Source organism: Mizuhopecten yessoensis, unplaced genomic scaffold, assembly GCF_002113885.1.
Source record: "Mizuhopecten yessoensis strain PY_sf001 unplaced genomic scaffold, ASM211388v2 scaffold431, whole genome shotgun sequence".
Taxonomy (NCBI): domain Eukaryota; kingdom Metazoa; phylum Mollusca; class Bivalvia; order Pectinida; family Pectinidae; genus Mizuhopecten; species Mizuhopecten yessoensis.
In genome coordinates this window covers 764,152-783,512 of record NW_018403543.1, presented here as the reverse complement: position 1 = coordinate 783,512, position 19,361 = coordinate 764,152, and the positions used below count along the sequence as shown (strand labels likewise).

General features: G+C 34.8%; 1 protein-coding gene across 3 annotated transcripts in view; it reads right to left on the bottom strand.

Moving 5' to 3' along the window:
- The window catches only part of LOC110448910 (zinc finger protein GLIS3-like), a 53,412-nt gene extending 38,810 nt beyond the window's left edge, over positions 1-14,602 (bottom strand). Inside the window, exon 1 of one of the 3 annotated variants that reach the window (XM_021495433.1) lies at positions 13,847-14,602. The gene's annotated coding sequence lies outside the window, so the exon portion shown is untranslated. Of the gene's footprint in view, positions 1-7,818; positions 7,853-13,846 lie in introns of those variants that run through there. The other 2 variants (XM_021495441.1, XM_021495448.1) reach the window with 2 other exon arrangements.
- Positions 14,603-19,361: the final 4,759 nt, after the last annotated feature.

Genomic DNA, 19,361 nt, shown 5'->3' with positions numbered 1-19,361 from the left:
TTTTCTTCTCCAAATATTTGTGCCGGTATAGAAGGGAAATGAAGGTCTATTCATCATGCTATGAAGCCCATTGTATATTGGTCCTTACCAATACTTCAATTTTAAATGAAGAAACAAATCCTGACTTTTAAACCTGAATATCAAAATTCGCTCTGAACATTAGTTAAGCTTACTGAAATTGATTTTTATCAAAACATAGACATTTTTGAAAGCAAAAAACTATATTTGAAAAAAAATAAAAGTTTTATCAAGGCATGTAATGTTGATGCATATTATAACTTATTTGTTAATGTGTATGGAGGAAAAAATGGCCCACGGGTACCAATCACAGGTGATCGTAGTCACAGGTAATTGACATCCCATCAAACAACCGTCAGGTATCCGGTGGCCTTGACATTACATCAAAACCCATTTAAACGCCCCTTTTAAATCTTAATATTCTTCCTCTTCAAATGTTTGGTGAAAAGTCTGTACTCTGTATAACATTCAAGGTATTGAGGTACATTTCCAATTTCTTTTTAATGTTGTCCTGTAATTCGTAATCATACTTCGTTCATAACTACATTCATTTTTATCGTTCAATGACGCCATTCACACGAGTTTATTCAACGTACGCCTTTGAGGACGTAGACTACAGGTGTCAGCGAGTCTTTCATGAATTGATTTTAATGGTGAAGATCTTAATGTATATATCTTTAGTAATTGTAAACTTAAGTTTGATTTTTTTTTTCTTCAAAAACCCTTTCAGATATATTTAAATGTGTACAGTAAGTGCGTTTAGTTAGGAAAACTGTCGTGTCATGTTCCAAGAATATCAGGAAAACAAACAGCTGGTACCTCAAGTCCCAAGTACCACTGCTGTATACTGTATACTTTCACAAGTAGATAATTCTCATAGTGTTAGAATACGTTGTCAGAAGACAACAATATGTTTCTATAATTTTCAGAGAAATAATTGATTTATCATCAGATTTCATAGTACATTTGTAGCCTTAATTTCAGAGAATTTCTGCAATGATCGATTCATATTATTTGTTGTGACTGACACACTCAAGTTCAACCGATTTCGATTTATAGCATTCAAGATCAACTAACAATTTTATTTTGACTGGCATTCATGATCAAGTTAATTATTATGAAATTCTTCATTGTAATAATTAGTTGGTTTTCATAAAAAAAAACATAAGCTTGGATGAATGTAAAAAGCAATCAAGCTAAAAGTTTCTTGAAAATGGTTTTGTTTTCAAAGAGGAAATTCCAGAAATGATCTTGTTTTCGAAGTGTTCTCGTTTTCAAAGAGGAAACTCCAGAAATGTTCCTGCTTTCAAAATGTTCTTCTATTCAAAGAAGAAACTCCAGAAATGTCACTCGTGAATACTACTGTCTTTGCTAATTTCAATAAAAAAACTTATAAAATCAAAAAAAGTGTTTAAGGATTTAAAGGCATATGGAAATATGAGAGAAATATACTTTAAAATATCACTGCCTTACTTCATTCAGTACAGGGTTCTAATGACATTAGAACCCTGTACTGAAGTAAGGCAGTGATATTTTAAAGTATATTTCTGTAGAGAATTCCTATGTAAAATTCAAATTCTCTGTGCACAAAGGTAGCTGACACAATTGTCCATGTTGGCAAACTACACATTAAACCACGTGAAAACTCCCACTGAAATCCTCCCTGGTCCCACCAGAGAATGACGTCACGCAGTGTTACCGTTGACCCGGACAATTGTTTCCACGATCTAAGTCACCTGAACTCTTAAAAACAATACATTTCTATCGTGCACTTTGTGCTATCAAATTAATTAATCTTTAATACTTGTTGATAATTTTGTATTCGTGATCCAATAGCCATTTTTGTAACTTCAAAAATGTAATAATTCTAACGTGTCCCGATGTCCTGTATGTGTATGTAGTAGTTGTCTGGACTGAAGTGTGCTGTACGGCTATCGGCTTTATTTTTAGACACACATGTTTTGTACCTGGTAAAGGACACAGACTCTTGACATAAACAAATTAAACCAGGCATTGATTGAAACATTTCAGAAAAAATATTTTTTAACAGAAACTTAATTTAAGCGTTATCTGAGATTTATAGACAAGTCATTATGCAATAAATTGATAATTAGGACCTTAGTCAGGCCCATTGCCATATAAATATAAGTCATTAGATTTTCATCAATAAAGCATATGTTAGTCATTTTCCATGTGATATTTTAGGCAGCTCAGGTGTTAAAATCTGATATTAAAAGGAGTTCCCGGAGTCAAACCACATGATATAAAACAAACTAAATCACATATAATATATAATGAGAAAAATAGGATTTAAAGGAAAATTGATTATAACCAAAATATATATAGATTATGTGATATATTAAACATTTCATAATGTGACATTAAGAGGAATTAACTTCATCAGTACGTAATAGCTTTCCATTATGAAGGAATTTTACAACCCAAATTAACACTGGGATTTATGACAAAAATTACATGGATTTCCACGAAAGCCATTTGTTGAGGAATACATTCCGTAAGGTTGTTATAATCTAATTCTAAAAGTGTCCCGTTCCTAACACCTTGTACTGGTACCTGCACCCCATTAAAATTCTTCCATACAAATTTGTTTGCGACAAAATAAACATTCTATCAACTTCCCTCCTATATTAACATCATGACTGGCAACTTCTTCAGTTACATAAAGCTCCCATCATCAAAGGCTCTACATAATTAAAACAGCATTCCCGGGTCAGGAGTAGCCTTTTAAAAACGTGTAACATTATAGTGAATCGGTTAAAAAACATGAAAGAGTGAAAACAAATTTTGAAAATTTAGACTATTAAAAGCAAATGTGTGTTGTCAGGTTTTGTACAGGGTTCACATAAACTCAGTACAATGCATTCAGGTGTCGTGACGACAAGGTGCTATCTAAAACATCAAATATATATAGAAGAATAGGGACATTTGGCCAAGATCAATATTGACTCTATATCTGCAATCACCTCTCCTGTGCAAATATCGGGGTCTCCGGTTTAGCTTGCTTTAATATATCTGCGCATGTACCCCAAGTGTGATCACTCTGGCAACCAATCCGTGGCCACCGTGTGCAAGGATCTAGACAAGATATGATGATGGTCAAGCAATAATAAGCATGTACTATGTGTCGGGGGTTTTACGCCTTCTTTACACCCCATCAAACTGCCGCATGAAAGGCGTTGATGGCTGACCTCTATACTTCCTGAAGGTTACATTGTGTAGACCCCGAGACAGGGTAAACAAACTTAATCTCTGAACGGAGTTTATTACAGGGTTCTAAATAAACTACAGTTCTGGTAGTTCATGTCTATGACTAATAGACATTAAAACTGTTTTAAAGCGAGATGATCGTACCAACTTTACAGCAGGATTCTGACATACTCTCACTATACCTGTATGGGGCTACACTCGTGGTCAAACAGAAACGACCTTGACCCCTTTGTTGTGGCTAGGCATATATAATCTCATTGTTTCAGCATTAGTCAGACTACCTGAGCTCCTGAATCATAAACATTTGTATTCTATACAGGTACACGTACAGTTTAAATGTGATACTTTTAAATGTATTTACATGGCAATTTTTTGTGCGTTTTCTTTAAATGAAATTCAAAGGACGGATTAAAAATTTACCTGTGAACACATTGGCAGTGAAAGATATAGATGCCAACATAAAACAAGAGGCCCATGGGCCTTAACGGTCACCTGAGTCTATAGTATTTATTTTTGTTGTTGAAATATGTACCAATTTGAGTAAAAAATAGTATAATGTTAACTTAACTTTGTCAGGACCATGAGCTGATCATTCCTAGACCAATTTTAAGTGAGATCGGCCTATTAGAACTTAGTAGCAAAATAGCGGCCATGGCAGCCAAATTGTATTTCTGATTGACCCGAAAAATAACAACACTTTGTCAGGACCATGAGGCGATCATTCCTACCAACTTTCAGTTCAATCGGTCCAGCAGAACTTGACTTTAAGTTTGAAATAGGTTTTCAAAATGGCGGCCGTGGCGGCCATATTGGATTTCTGATCGACCCGAAAAATAACAACACTTTGTCAGGACCATGAGGCGATCATTCCTACCAACTTTCAGTTCAATCGGTCCAGCAGAACTTGACTTTAAGTTTGAAATAGGTTTTCAAAATGGCGGCCGTGGCGGCCATATTGGATTTCTGATCGACCCGAAAAATAACAACACTTTGTCAGGACCATGAGGCGATCATTCCTATCAACTTTCAGTTCAATCGGCCCAGCAGAACTTGACTTTAAGTTTGAAATGTAAAATGTTAACGGACGACGGACGACGGACGACGGACGACGGACGACGACGGACGAAAACGGATAGCAATAGGTCACTTGAGCTAAAGCTCAGGTGACCTAAAAATGACTTTGTATATTAAACATAAGATGTACATTTTATATCTGGTCAGGACATGTACACAGTACACAGACCAGACCAGGTTTCAAAACCCTGTACCTCCAGATACTGAACTACCTGATCGCCTCCGTCCGGTTCCACTATATTCCTCCCTCCTTCAATAAAGTTGTTGACCCCCAATACCATACAAGACCCTGTGCCACCTTTGGTTGGTATACTTATTCAGGCGCCACATGTAACAGAAAAAGAAAGCTGTATGGCTTGACTGGGAATTGAACCTGTGACCTCAAAACTGTAGACAGTTTCGCGAATCCAGCAAATAGCACATATGCAGCACCCAGGCAACGGAAGATCAAGAACCGAGCTACCTGATCACCATTAACAGTGTAACAGGAGACAGAAAAATTCACGGCCAGAGTGGGGTTCAAACCCAGGACCCTCCGAAATCTAGACGGACACTCTACCAGTTGAGCTACTGGTCTCCAGCAATGATCGACCTAGTCCAGTTCCGCTACATTAGAACCAGTACACTCTGTTCCGCTATACAGTCTATCATAAATTTAGTACAACGTAGCGGCAAATTTATATATAATATAAAATTTTAACCTTGTAAGAATTGTGTAATTAACTGTTATATGAAGTATTTAATTTACTCTTGAAAGTTTCAGGACCAAATCTGAAAGCTATCAGACTATAGAGTTACTGATGCTTCACTTGAGTTCTATATACACAAGAGAATTATACAGACAGCCATTTTAAGTATTTCTCCACTGTTCAACAAAGAGTACTGACCAGGACATGATTGGGTCCTTTATGGTTTAAGGACATGCCAAGGTCAAACGGTATTTAAATGTCCAGCTTTCTCTGTGATAAAACATTGTTTAATATACAGGGTAGGACAAGATTTATCTCGAGTCTAAATCCACACCCCAACATATACCTATATATACAGTGTAATCCACGCCCTTACATAAACCTATACACTATACAACGTTAAAACCTCACCTGGCCTACCTGTCCACTTTACCAGAAGGACACGCACCCAGGTAAGAAAGGTCACAGGTATGACAGCTCATTGTCCTCAAAGGTTGATAGGAAATATCTTGTCTAAACAATACTGACCATAACCCAAAAGGCCAATACACAAATATACACAATACCTCGCCAGGAAGATTTCACACACCGAATGTCATGCCATTTTACATAAATCTCGGGCAATATATCCATCTCGGGAAGCAGCAAACATTTCAAAACCAATGATACATTTTCTTTTATCAAGTAAATCAACCCCATTGAAGGAACTTGAAAATATTAAATTTTCTCTCTTAAAACAATTCCTGGATCTTCCATATTTTCCCTTCCTCTCCACTTACACCGCCTGTGAAAAAACGGCGAAAAACCCTACAGCGCACCGAAGTTCCTTACTGACAGCCAATGAAACAAGTGTTGACTTAAGTAAAAGAACATTTTGTAGGCCAGACTCAAAGTAAGAGTTCTTATTTCAATCAATTTCTTGGCGTTTGGTGATAATATAATTGTATGCACTGTACAAGACACTGCTGTAGATTATTGTCGGCAAAATAAGATGTTAGACATTCATAGTGGTATGTAAGGTGACTAGAACCATCGAAGACAGAAAAATAAGTTTCCAAAGAAAAAGGTTGAGAAGACTTTTATATGGAGGAGGGCAAAGATGGGTTTCCATTGAGGAGGGAAAACTGACCTTCCATAGCGGATCCTTAAGATAACATTTCAAGAACAAAGGCTGGTTTTTCATTAAGCACACTGTTCACCTGCTGTATCAAAGAATTAAAGAGAAACAAAAATTATGAAAATGATTGAATAGCTTATCTCTTTGATAAACAGTGTAACGTCTCCAAATCGGATATATAATATTGCGTCATCGAAACTTCAAAGGGACCAGCAACAGGCTAACAGGCAATCATACGAACAACCAAGCACAGACAATCATACAGGAATCCCGGTCGAGTCCCATATAACACAGTGAAAAACGTGGATACAGTCAGGTATGCAGAGCAGGGTTAGCCATAAAACATGTCGTTAGTTATTCAAAAATGTTCAAACTGCCTATCTTATTCCATTTTTTCTTAAATGGGATCTCAAAATTAATTATTATGATTAATATTTTATTTTGAATACAAGTTCTGGGTAAGAATGGGAATATCCAGATTTTTCAGACTATATAAAGCTAGCTACAAGAGGTTTAAGTGAACCAGGCTAGTGGTACCATGCAGACTTTGCCAGACCAGTTTACCCGAGACTCATTCTGGCTAAATGTTTCCCAGCAGCCCTAAATCAATAACTGCTTATGAAGGATATGTAAATAAGGAAATTATTTAATTGATTTTTCTTTCAAACAAACCTTTTCATTTCAATGTGATATTAATCTATGTGATGTGTGTCCGACAATGCACCCTTGTCGGGGTGAGGATTAGCCCGTGATATTTGCTGATGACTATTTTTTATTTTTTATGTAATGTTGTAATCATAACCCAGTGCACCAATTTAGGGACAAAACCGCATAACCAACACGATAATCAGTATCAGAATCGTTACGGTCAAAACATGGTAAATAGACAATGTTGAAGAACTGTATCTTTTCAAACCCCTACCCTTCAAGATAGCAATCACTAAAAAACAAAATATTACACTTCAAATCTTTTTAAACATTTTTCCCCATATCGTATGTAAAATTCTTGCAAAAATCTCACTTTATTATTTCTGTTAGGCCACTTTTTAATGAAATGTTCTTTATCTTGAGAACACAAGGAAGGAACTTGATCGAGACATCAAAAAAATGAAGAAACCTGATAATCTGAAATTATCTTTATCCGGAGAAGAGAGATTTCACGAGATGTCAAAAATAAAAAAAAAATAAAAAAAATAAAGGTTCAAACAAGGTGATGACTGGTTTAAATGACTTCCTCTATAGAAAACAACCTACATATATATTATTGAGGAATGTGAAGAGAATTGTAAACCGGGGTAAAACCATGTCAAACCATGCAGTGTTACGAGTGCACATGTACAATTAACACACTCGCACTTGTGTGCACTGTTACACCAACAACACATACCTAGGTGATTTTACAACTTGATGGATGGGAGCGAGACCTTTTGGAATTTGACAAAAGCTTTTGGGAGACAATTTTAATTATTCATATTAAACGCTTACAAACAAGCACAGTCTGAATTCTGTTGTAACACACAATAACTCGGTAATGGAAAACCCTGTTTTTGAAATATAGCCATGTCATATATATATAGCCCAGTGCCATTTAGATATAGTACAGCACTGAGCTCAATTAGTAAAAGCAGTGATGTAGTAAATTGGAGGAGAAATAACTTTGAAAGTGATACAAATGTGTTTAAATCTCCCTACCTTGATAGCCGGCCTTTTATAAAACAGGTGTCTCCATTTTAAAAAGCCTTAATGGTATAAAGATACTAAAAGAAATGTATGTTGTTTCCAATACACAACCTTTAAAACCAAGAGCAGTGAATATTCATTTTCCCTTGAAATATTGTTTAAGAAAAATTCATGTTGAAACTTACTGCAAAATATGTTAATCTTTATTTATAATGTATGCACTTTCTTTGTTTTTTTAAAGTAGTTTCTGTAGATTGTATCTCAACTTTCCAAGATAACCGCATAAAATTACCTAAAGCTTCGAGCATGATTAAATTCCGAGATAATTTTGGTAAAAAAGTAACTAATTTAGTGTATTTTAATACAAATAACCACCAGCCATCTGCTATAATATATATCTGAATGTCCTCTTTAATGTACTTTGATTACATATTTTTACATTTCATATAAAAAATTATTCAATAGCATTTGTTTTTTTCATTCTAACAGCCCTTTAAAGTGTACTTTAACTGAATCTGTCAGCCATCCTATCTATATTCATAATAAATCTGGAATTTATAATTTCTCAAATGCACATCCTGGTTAGCCATGACGTCAGGCTAGGGTTATAATTATACATAAACAGTCCGACATATTATATTTTGTATCCTGTTCCCCTGACACCTTGCACCATTCCAACAACATACAATATATCTCACTTTGTACTTTTAGGAAGTTCAGGAAAACCAAATAAAACAGAAACAGAAAGGTCATATGATATTGTCGGAGACATAAAGGTCATGATATTGTCGGAAACATAACGTTCTAATTTTGTTGGACCCAGCAGAGTATTGTTGTGTAAGTATTTGGTTTGCCCTAATTTAATGTCCATGCAATTATATAAATTTTGAATTGGAAGGTAGTTTTTTTTATAAAGATACTTAATAAAATCAAACAAAAGAGAAAATGTTTTTAACTTCCTTATACAATTTGTATTGAAATGAAAATCAAGTGATACTATGTCATTATATGTCAGCCAATGTCACTTATAAAGCGTACTCAGGGATACTTTTGACGGGTATAGGTCGGCGCCTATTTATAACTTTTTTTTAGGGCCAGTGCAATAATTTTGAACGGTTTTCATTTGAAAGAACAGGATTATTAATAATGTATATGTGTTACCTGTCATGTGCAAATCATTGAAAACAGCGGGATATAAATGTGACACAAGTGTCTGGGACGGGCCAGGGACAGTAGGCTATCGCCCTGACCAAGACGTATTTGGAGAATTTAGATCCCTTCTCAAACACGCGAGGAGCCTAGCATGATAAGGCCCGACATCTACAATGTATTGATTCTCACCATATAATAACAAAATGCTTGGCTATTGAGCGATCATAGGCCAGATTAAGTGTCTGCCATATATTATGATGTATTTGGTTTTTTTCTGTGTACTACTTATTGTATCTACTGTACATACTCCTCACCCTATAAAACACAGCCATATAGATTTGTTCCCAAATATCAGAAACCTTCACAGCCGTCTTTGTTTCAAACGTTCTCCGATTTCAAACATGGAGTGCAGTTTTGTGATTCAGTCTTTCTAGATAGCTCACTTCATGGTTCGCTCGCATGCACATTTCCGATCACATCAGTACGAGGGCACAATGGTCATATTAACCGACTGTCAATCAATCTCTTGCGAAGACAATGAAAGTTTTGTTTGGGGTTTAATCAGCGGTAACAACTAACTGCCTTCTTTATATTCAAATTACTTATTACATGGAATCGACTTTAAGAAAGGAAAACAAAACACAAGCAATGTCATGTTACCAGTTTAAAGGGAATTCTGTTTGACAAAACTAGTGAAATTTATTTACCATGTTATATAATTACTACATAAATGACACTCTGTTTTTATGCTTTGAAAATTTGCACGACACCCTGACAGTGTCGGGACATTCCGGGGTTAATTCCCAGTGCAACCATTGTTTAAATAATCTCATTAACACAGAATCATGTTTTTCCCCATTGTTAAACTTGTGCAATTTTACATGCATGTATTTATAACAAGAATACACAACAATGTATTGGGCAGTGTCCATTACATATACACACAACCTAAACGTATCTTGTTACACATTTCTACCGATAAGCAGAACGAAATGACAGTTGATCTTAAGAAAAATGTTGTGAATAATTATAAAGTATTTTTTTTCTCTGCTGTAATTTGTTATTCGGACTAAGCAGGAACCTTATATGGTTGTCTGAACTTTGTTATTCAAAGCACCCTATTATATTTAGAAATATATGGATTTCCTTGCTTTTTTGTTTCTGGCATAATTAAACACAGGGGCCTGACACCTAATACATGTATTAGATCAAAACTTTGCACCTGACCCTGTGATATTTATAGTAAGGTTTGTATATATGCATTTGCAAGGCCAGTTGCAAATTAAAATATCTCGTGAAAACAGACAAGACATGAAAATCCCTTTACTTATCCATTTACAATTTCTTTAATTGTATATATATTTAATCTCTTTACCTATTGTATAAAACCTCCTTTCTTACACATATATCAACCCTTTATTGGACATTTAAAGGCCCTTTACTTAAACAAGAACAATCCCTTTACCTAAATGCATACATACTTGTAGTACACAATCCATTTTAATTATTAATTACAAACTTGTTCCTTCTTGTTTGACCCTAATTAATACAGAACAACTAATTACATTAATGATTGTGTTTGATCTACTGATAACACTGGTATCTGATGCTGGGAAACAGATCTATCCTGAAGCGAGAGTTCACCATTGTACAGAACAGCGTATCAAGATGTATTAAGATAACACTTTTGTTGTATGGTATCAAAGTTAAGTATCTGATGGAAATAAACTTCATCTTATTTTTCATATATTAATTGTTTTATAGCTGTGTGTACCTGGTGTATGAGTTAAGTGTATAAAACTTTAAGTTGTTTGTCAGTAGTGTATACTTGTATGTGCGTAGTGGATACCTGTATATATACAGCATATACCTGTATGTATGTAAGGTATACCTGTATGTATACATGTAAGGTATACCTGTATGTATACATGTAAGGTATACCCGTATGTGTGTAGTGTATACCTAATATGTGTGGTGTATACCTGTAAGTGTTTGGTGTATACCTGTATGTGTTTGGTGTATACCTGTATGTGTTTGGTGTATACCTGTTTGTGTTTGATGTATGACTGTACGTGTTTGATGTATACCTGTAAGTGTTTGGTGTATACCTGTATGTGTTTGATGTCTACCTGTATGTGTTTGGTGTAGACCTGTTTGTGTTTGATGTATACCTGTAAGTGTTTGGTGTATACCTGTATGTGTTTGGTGTATACCTGTTTGTGTTTGGTGTATACCTGTATGTGTTTGGTGTATACCTGTATGTGTTTGGTGTATACCTAACATTTGTGGTGTATACCTGTCGGACTACCTATTTGTGACACACAGTGTGCAATATCCGAGCATACCTTTCTTGCATTGGTAAAGGTAAGGTAAGTATTGTACCAAATAAATAACTTATGCAGCCTTGCACACAGGGTGTGTGTGCTCGCATACGCCCGACATTCATTAACTACCTAGTACAGATATCCTGTATACAACTTGTTTCAAGGTCTGCCAAATTTTTCCAAACCTTAAAATCTTATGTAAAAATGAGCTAAGCCTGTTCATGCCGCTAGAATGTGATTTTCTAAGTTTGACCTTTTCACCTCCTATCATATTCCGCATGGCCATATATGGATGACAAGCCACCGGTTCTTTTTATGGATATCACAATCCACATGATCCCTAAATGGATTACAATCCACATGATCCCTATACTGATTACAATCCACATGATCCAGTGATAAATCTAAATGCGAGTCCTGAGGCTGAGTCCTATATTTGTATAATTTGATGGGACTCATAGAATTTCTGGAAATACTTAAATTTTATTATGGTGGGACTCATTGTTTTTAGCAATACAGTTGAAAAGGATCCATGAAAATAAATTGCAGATTGATCACTGAATTGACAAATATACGGATTACAATCCACATGATCCTTATACGGATTACAATCCACATGATCCTTATACGGATTACAATCCTCTGGTTCCCTATATGGATAACTAAACATATTTCCAGAAAAAAAATCACAACCCTATATACCTTAATTTTCAATTATCCTTTACACAAGCAAATACAAGGGGCCATAACTCCACCAAATGGGGTCCGCTGAAGTTTGCACGGCTATATATAATATCCATCAAGCTAGAAACAATCCACATATCACAATATCCACCTTGTTTCTATGATCACATGACCTTAAACGTATGATAATCCATACATTATTTTGTATGATCATCAATATACCATCATGATTATGATGATAATCTATTTCAATAATTATAATCTCCACCTGTCATATTCAGGCAGATGTCCAGTTTAATTGGCCCTTAAATAACAAAAAGTAATGAATTTAAAGCTTGTTTGACATTCCAAAAGACTAGGTACAACTTGACTGTGGGTCAATTTACTGAAACAGTTTCCAGTATACACTGATCTTTCATGTTTGTTTGTATATTTTCCAGAATTTATTTTCTATCAATTCATGAAAAAAATATGAATTAGCATACAGGAATTGATATTTTAAGCTCTTTATAACACACAAGATTTAGTCAATAATGTAACCCTGAAATTCTGTATGAATGATTATAATTTCACACGGGTTCTTTGATAACCCAGGGACTCCTGAAGTAGCCCTTACTTCTCATTGATTTCTTTCATACAAATTCCATGATACAGGTATGTTATAATGCAGCATATTTACTCTAACTGCACCGGCACAGAGATCAATGGCACAAGGACGCCAGACTGAAGCTCAGGAAATTATAAGAGATCACCATCTCTAGGCTGAAGACAAATGGAGGTCCAGTAAACGGGTGTGTTTATAGCTCTGCACAGGGTGAACTGGTGTACTTCCTCTCGCAGGCAAATCAAATCCAGGCAAATCAAATCCTCATAAAAACACATTCATGTGTAACCATTTCACAAGTAAAATCGCAATTTATATACAAACACTTATTCAATGTGTAATCTGTTCAAAAGTAACCTGTTCACACGTGAAATCATAATTTTGGTAAATTTCAAATCATTTTAATACCAGATTTCCAAAAAAAATGTGTTTAAATAAAATTTCACATTTAAATATAGACTGGAATACTCTAGACTAAAACTGTTTACTTTTGTGTTTAATGTTTAAACATATTTTAATTGATTGATTATGAATTACCAATAAACTTAATTAATCAAATCACATTTGTAGCATGCATATGATGGGACTGGAAAACTTTGGGTCGACCAGATTGTTAACTAGATTACACGAAATATATTCCTGTATGTTTCAACATGTACATAATTTAAGTACATGTAGTTTTTTTAAATTACTTTAAATGAATATTTCAATCAATTTACGNGGGGGAGGAGGGGGGAGGGGGGAGGAGGAGGAAGTATAATAATCCAAGAGTTAGTCAAGAGATAAATAATAACACAATGTTTATAAATAAAACTGTAAAAGATAAAAGTATATCAATGACTTAAACTAAAATCATAATGTAAAATAATATTTATTGTTTTGTTATGTCTGACCATCACCTCTACTGTATTGTTTCGATTTTCATAAATTTAAATATATATTTAAACAGAAATCTAGAAATTTAAAAATGATTTAATCTAAACTGTTTGACAAAAATAAAAAAATATTTGAAAACATAATTAGAAAAATAAAAAAGTGATAAAAATATGTAAAAATAATAATACAGATATGTCATATCAATATTAAATTAAAAATGCCTAATATAAATAATTATCAAAACTGCATGATTTAATTATTTTCAAATGTATTTTAAAATAATGAAAATATAGGATAAACAATATTAAATTTATTTTTAATACAAATATAAATATATATATATATATAATGTTAGTAAACAGTGAATCAGTATAAACTGCACAGTAAGGAAAATACAAACCTTGCTTATTCTCAATATCCTCTCGGGAATAGTAGAATACACAAATTGTCACACACTGGAAATCACGATTAAACTAAAAATTTAAATAAGAAAATCCCAGCAAAAATATTGTTAATCCATGTTGACACAGTTGTTTGTGTATAAAACACAAATCACTTTTTTCCTCTAAACCATTTTGATATTTTACAAATCCTCCTGTCGTCACACACAGGTAAAACTACCGTTATGGTTTAGGATAACGGCACTTCCCAGTGGGCGCTTTAAGCCCCGCCCCCTTTTGATTACGTCGACATGAAATCGTCACATTGGAATGTCAAACTTATACCAGCACACTCGGTCCTCTCGAAAATGTCATCTCTATCAAAACAGATGACCCAATATACGTCAATAACATTAAACTAATACCTATTGTATAAAAAAGCTACTTAAAGATGAACGAGGAGAGGACGACTGGAATCCGTTCTACCTGTCGCTGCTCCACGCTTTCTGTGTTGACATCGTTACCTTACACACTACTGGACAACTCGTCCCGGCTATACCTGTCCGCTCTACAGACACTTTATAATCAAAAGTAACCTTACCAGGCTAAGGTTTTTCCCTTCCCATGGCGTCTCGTGTATGAATTTGTTCTCGTCAGGGCCATGCAATATGTTAAAATCTTGTCTGAAGTTTGGACGGAAGTTGTTCTTGCGACGTAAAGTTAGAACATGGCGCATGACAAAAAACGCAACGATTGATCCGCTTCGAGATCACCCAACACAGGTAACTTACCCGAGGTAGTCTCCCTTCTACGACAATCTATGTCTGGACCTCAGCAGAAACACGTAACATTTTAAGTGTAACAGGTAGATCTATCACTGCCGGGTGTGTAAGAATACAGAGTATTCCGTATGCATGTAAGTTTACCGTAAACAGATAATTATTTGCGACGTGTTAGGGGTACATGTCACCTTACTGTGACGTGAATCTTCTTTCTGAAGAGTTCCACAACATTCAAATTAGGACATTCACGTCAAATTTTGAAGGCAGCACCAATATATGAGTTTATGATTACAATTATCTTATTTTGATTTTCAATATTTATAGATAGACTCAGAGATGTATATTACAGAGTGTTATATACGTCTCTGGATAGACTATAAACATTAATCCGAAATAATTGACTATCTCCTTAAAAAGGATGACAGTTATTTCCTCCCCATCAGTTTTAAAAAGGAAATAGTTAGTTTTTTTCGGAGTAGCATAACTTAAGTTAAAATCCCATTCAACAAACACACACCATCGTTTCTTCTTTCTACTTATTTCCTCCATATTTCTTTATTTCTAAGATAGCAAGCCCTCATAGCTTTCCAATCAGGTAATGTTATTTCATCCACTAAACAAGCATTTACCTTACATTGAAGACACTGGAAACATTGCGTTAAGGAAGAGATACTAGTTCTACAGAATTAGTAATAAAAATATTACAAATGTAATTTTAAGGTTTAAAATGTTATAGATGTGTTCCTGGACACCTCCCCCTACACCTTCCCGTCCAAAAAATAGCGGAATTTTAATTTCGCACAACACATTAGAAACAATTGTTCAAAACACGGAATTAGATTAGAGGGGTGTCAAAATGGACAAGCTACCAAACAATTTATTCGCCGGGGTTATATTTCGCAGATTTTACGATTATACCGAAAATTTTATTGAAACTTCCACGAAGTACACAAGCTTTTTATTTAAGAAACAAGGGCGACAACCGGAGAGTTGTTAAGTATAAAAGATGTACAGTATAGAAACGAGGGCGACAACCGAAGAGTTGTAACGTATAATAGCTGTACAGTATAGAAACAAGGGCGACAACCGAAGAGTTGTAACGTATACTAGCTATACAGTTTAGAAACAAGGGCGACAACCGGGGAATTGAAAAGTATCACAGCTGTACAGTAAAGAAACAAGGGCGACAACCGAAGAGTTGTAACATATAATAGCTATACAGTATAGAAACAAGGGCGACAACCGAAGAGTTGTAACGTATACTAGCTGTACAGTATAGAAACAAGGGCGATAACCGGAGAGTTGTAAAGTGTAATAGCTGTACAGTAAAGAAACAAATGCGACAACTGCAGAATTGTAAAGTATAATAGCTGAAGAGTATACCAAAAAGGGCAACAACCAGAGAGTTGTAAAATAGTATAACAAAAGGGGCAACAACCAGAGTTGTTAAGTATAATTGCTGTACAGTATGCAAACAGGGGCGATAACCGGAGAGTTGTAAAGTATAATAGCTGTATAGTATAGAAACAAGGGCGACAACTGGTAAGTTGTAAAGTATAATTGCTGTTCAGTATAACAAAAAGGGCAACAATCGGAGAGTTGTACAGTATAATAGCTGTTCAGAAGAGTTACAACGGCGTCAACCAGGCAGACGTATTGACATTTACTCCTTCACGCATAATCTGTTCTCTGAGTACGAACGATTTGATTTAGATAAGGAATGCGGATCTTCCAAAAGACTATGGGCCAGAGGAAAACCGATCTCTGTATGGAACTGATAAAGTCTGAGCCCTTTCAGACCTTGTTTGTTTACTTGTGCCGTATTGAATTCCTAATAAGTTAATCGACGTCATCAAAGGCGTGTCGTTAAATTAGCTGTATGTGTTGAAACTAGCAGGAATAATTGTATATCCCATTGGTTTACTGGTACCCAGGAACAGGTGAGAACGGCGTAAGAAAACAATACACCTGTCACTGACTTTAAATACCCAATACCTTAGTTCTACTTACGTAAACACACAATAAAAATTGCAGTCTTATGAATACTCTATTCACGACAGAAATTTAATGGTTATCTGTTTATAATGTTTTTATAAAATATGCAAGATACTGAGCACTTGAAGGACTGTATCAAGTATGGTAATTATAACTACAAAGAGACAAAGCGTTTGCTTGCGTCAACATTTAGAATTTTTTAATTGTAAATTTTTATAAAAGGACAAACACTTGTATGATGTTTAAAATGAATCATCATATGCTATTATATTTTGTTTTGTTTCTTTTTTCAGTTGAAGTGATAGCTGTATAATGCACTAGCTACATCTCAACAACTCAACCACATGTATCTATGGCGGACATACAGCGACGCGCATACACTCACTCAAGGTGAACTATCTTTTACAATCGATAATAAAGTGGCATTTCAGAAGAAAAAAAACCCCATCAATATCGCGTTTATAAAGCATAAAATCAAAACGTGTGCCCCAGGTCATCTGTTTATCATAATGATTTCACATGATATATTTTATTGATTATATCAGTTATTCCCCAAAATGACGTTAATAATTCGTTATAGTGATATCACATGATGGCTTGTATTGGTGATATCAGTAATTCCCTATGATGACGTCATCGATTGGTTATTCCGTCTTTGCGTATTGCAGAATTATCTTCTCTTGGGATCAGGTATTGATTGTAACGTCACTTGTTTGTGAGAGTAACGTCATCAATTTTTTTAGAAAACGACGTAATTTTCTCGCACAAACCAATGACGTAACAATCAATACCTGCTCCCATGAGAAGATTACTCTGCAATACGCAAATACGGAATAGCGATATAACAAGTTATTTTGTATTGATGATATCACTAATTCCCTAACATGACGTCATAATTCATTTTTGTAATATCCCATGATTGTTTTGATTGGTGATATCACTAATTCCCTAAAATGACATCATGCACCAATTCGTTAGTGTGATATCACCAATATCCTATAGTGACGTCACTAATTTTTATAGTGATATCACCAAATGATTTAGCGATATTATATGATCAGTATATAGATAGTATTAATTCATATTGGTTATGTCACTGCTATGTATTTATACAAAATAAATTGAAATTTTTGCTTTGTTCTAGTGATATCAATAATTCAGTTGATGTTAAATCTATTGTTTGTCAAATACCAATCCATCATATTAAATGATAAATGTAAAACGGTGCCTTATACCATACATATTTAGGGGCTTTATCTGTTTTAGTAAAACCCAAATTATTGACTAATTTAAAACCAGAATGTCGGTTCCACGTTTCTTTCTTAAAACGCGTTATATTCAACGTATCTACACTTTGAATTATGAAAAAAAAATAGTTGATGGCAGAATACGTGAATATTTCAGACGTCAGGAGACCACGGACAATAGGAATGTGTGATCTTACGTAAGGATGAAACATGCATGCGCGTGACCTGTGTGGCTATATGTAGATCGGTAAAGTACCCCAAGGAATAAGGCAGCTTCGTGCTTTAAAGTTTACTGTTTGTGTTGTTTTAATTTACTGATTTTAATTCAAGTTCAATACACGAGAGATACATATGATGCAGGTATCTCATACACAAAGGTAATATAGTTCACATTGGAACCAGGCTATTCCCTGAGGGTCGAGATAGACATGTACCAGTACAGTCAGCGCCAGATTACAGGTATACTGGATATACTGGCATCATCAGTTTTTTTTAGAAAGTTTCTCTGAAAAACACAAAGGCTGCGCAAGAATGAAGTATGAAGAGGGTTTTCCTTGTTATAAGAACTATGCGAAACAGTTTTCCGTACTCAAACGAACAAGACACTGACCAGCTTGGTGATTTTTTTAACACAGTCATGGATTTTGAAGCTTTCCCCAAAATCGAAAAGCCATCAGTATTGCTTGTAGTGCAACAGCTAAGGCATTTGAGGGGGAAATTCTGCCGATGCAGTATAACCTGGGGATCCGCTCACTAGCACAGTAGCAGTTTCGTTGAATTATGTACATATAATCTTACTGCTACTAGCACTAACACGTACTTATGTGATCACAGAAGTTGTTAAATACACAATGTATTGAATTATTTGAATCATTCAGCTAAACGTCTCCTCTGGTTTCTATTCATAATTGATGTTTCAGAATACACTTATACTTAATATCTGTATATAGAATACGCTTAATGCTTGTGTATATTTAGAAACAGTTGTGATTTTTTTAGAGATATTTGGGAATTAACAAAGAACAAATAAAAACACTTCGAGATTTAAAAACTGTACGAATGACGTAGGTTTGGGTAAGATCCGGATTGAGACCTGACCCCATATCACATTCCGGCCCGGTGTTTAATTACACCCAGACTGTATACAAGGTTATGTAGATACACGGTCTACAATCCATTCCAATCTATGGACAGACAAAATCAGTCGTACCATCGATCTATAAACAATGTCCTCGTGCCATTTATCAGTCACTTGTGACGTCTCCAGATTTATCGCTCCTTAATTTACATCCGAAAATTACACGGATATTTAGATTCGTGCAAATACACAATCCGAATAAAATAATTTAAATAAGGAACGGGAATTCAGGTATTTTCCTCTTGTAGAGGTATATAACAAGGGTAGGTCACCGGATACCTATGTCGTAAAATTACATTATTTGTGACTAATAATAATTAAGGTGTCCTAAATTCAGACCATCCGAAAATTGATTAGTATTTTATACTTTAAA